The following is a 2,193-nucleotide window of genomic DNA, read 5'->3' as shown; positions in this document are numbered from 1 at the left end:
AGGAGGATTTTAAAGTCTATTCTAGATTTAACATCCAGGATAAGATTTAGCTATTTCATAATTGTCTATACCAGTGGTTCCCAACCTTTTTTCTTAATGGACCCCTCATTATTTATATTGTATATTTTATATTTCATGATTTTCACTAGGGTTAATGTAAAAATGATTTGGGTTGAATTATTGGGAACTAAGTATTTATCCTAATTACATATGCTGCAGAAATAAAATATATTATGTCTGACACTGCACTTGAACTTTGGTTAAAATCCGCTCTGATACAGTATCACCAACTTAGTGGTGGTTTGTGTTGCACTGACTCTGACCCGCTGGCTTTTACGTCAGGTGACTGCGATTTACGGCAGCCCGCCATTTTACTTGTGGAGAACAGCAGCAGCCCGCACACATTTAACTAACGTTACCTGTCGCCACACGGTCTGGGCGCCCTGCGCGGTCCGCTTTTAAGTTCCTTGTTGTACATTTTTGCGATAGTGATTTTGTCCAGGAGACCTGCATATATCGTACCTGCGTTCCTCTGGTCCATTGTCTGACATTTGTCCAGGCGCTGGAGGAGAGAAGGTAAGAATCAAACTCGTGGTTCCTTGTTAGCATAGTTAGCTTGATGGCTAATGCAATGCTCTACTGAATTCTCAATACTGGGCTAACGTTGCGGTGTTGATAGTTAGTTATGTTGTTGATGCTAGCCTGAGTGCTAACCATTGTTGTATAGCTTCTATCTTAAAATATATACGCAGTTTGTATGTAAACAATAACGTGAGGATAGTACTGTAGTCGTCGATGAAGACAATAATTAGCACATGAAGCTAACCACCGTAAGTGCTTCCGCTGTTGGTGTTGGCCTGCAATCTATTGCTAGAAGCTTGGAACGTGTTCAGTGTGCTATCAGGGTTTTCATTAAGCTGCTATTGGTTGTTTAGGTGAAAGATGACGCAGTTTTTACCCCCAAACTTACTGGCCCTGTTTGCACCGCGGGACCCCATACCTTTCCTGCCCCAGCTAGAGAAGCTGCCCCATGAGAAGCATCACAACCAGCCTTACAGTGGCATCGCACCATTTATCAGGCACTTCGAGGTAATTATTTAAACATGTGTAATGTTCGTGTTCATTTTTTATGCACATTTTCTTCTTCAGTGCTACATTGAACATGCATTGATATTCCTTTTGTGATCAGGACCCTAGAGATGCCCCTCCACCAACAAGAGCAGAGACCCGGGAGGAGCGGCTGGAGAGAAAGGTAAGTTGCCCAATCATAGCCTGTGAAGATGCTGCTTCTAGCTGCCGATGCTACACACGTGCTATGAGACACTATTGACTTTCTGTCTATAATCAGAATACAACACTGCAGTCACTTGACACAGAACAGTTCCCTGGCTGGTGTATGTGGTGATGAAACCCTGACTCCAGTAGCAAAGTAAAATGAATTTCATTTTCAGCAAAAGGCACAGACAAGATGAAGGTTGTGCTTCAGTTCTTACAGCATTAATGTTAAGTTAGTTATGGGCTAAAAACCATAATCCACTTACTACCTTTTTTAAACATTTGATGCACCGAGCAACAGAGTGCAAGAGATTTAAGGGATGCTATTGCTAACTGCTACGTTAAAGTACTGTAGCAGAACTCAATAGCGTGTAATTGAACAACTGATATTGGTAAAAATACAAATGATTACAGGAGAGAGCTGTGAGTGCTGGAGCAGAACAAGTGGAAGTTTAAATGTATTGCAGGTAATTATTTGCTGTAAAGAATAATAGGACAAATGTAAGTGGTTTGAGCTACAGCAGCAAATATACGCTGACTGTAGCACATCAGAGAGGGTCGCATCTTTTGGTCAGTAGATGGCATAGTTAGGTATTGGTTTATGGGCATAATGCACAAGATTAGATATTTGAATAGATTTGTGCAACTTAATCCCCTTTGACCAGCTGTAGTGAGGTTTCCTCCCTGTAATGTTGTCTTACCTTTTTTTTAACATTAGCTGTTGCAGGTTTGTTTGGTCATATACACTTCTGCTGTCTGTTTTAGTAGTCCTACTATCTCATGTTTAAAGGTATTTTGCTGCTTATTTATTCATCCAAGTTGTTGGTATGAATTCACATTTAAAGGTGCACTATGCGATCCTGCATGACGTCACTTCTGTTGTCGTTCAAAGTAAATACCAAACAAAACAGAGCAAGC

Source organism: Morone saxatilis, unplaced genomic scaffold (assembly GCF_004916995.1).
Source record: "Morone saxatilis isolate NCDOM2014 unplaced genomic scaffold, NCSU_SB_2.0 Contig14, whole genome shotgun sequence".
Taxonomy (NCBI): domain Eukaryota; kingdom Metazoa; phylum Chordata; class Actinopteri; family Moronidae; genus Morone; species Morone saxatilis.
This window is presented reverse-complemented; position numbering follows the sequence as displayed.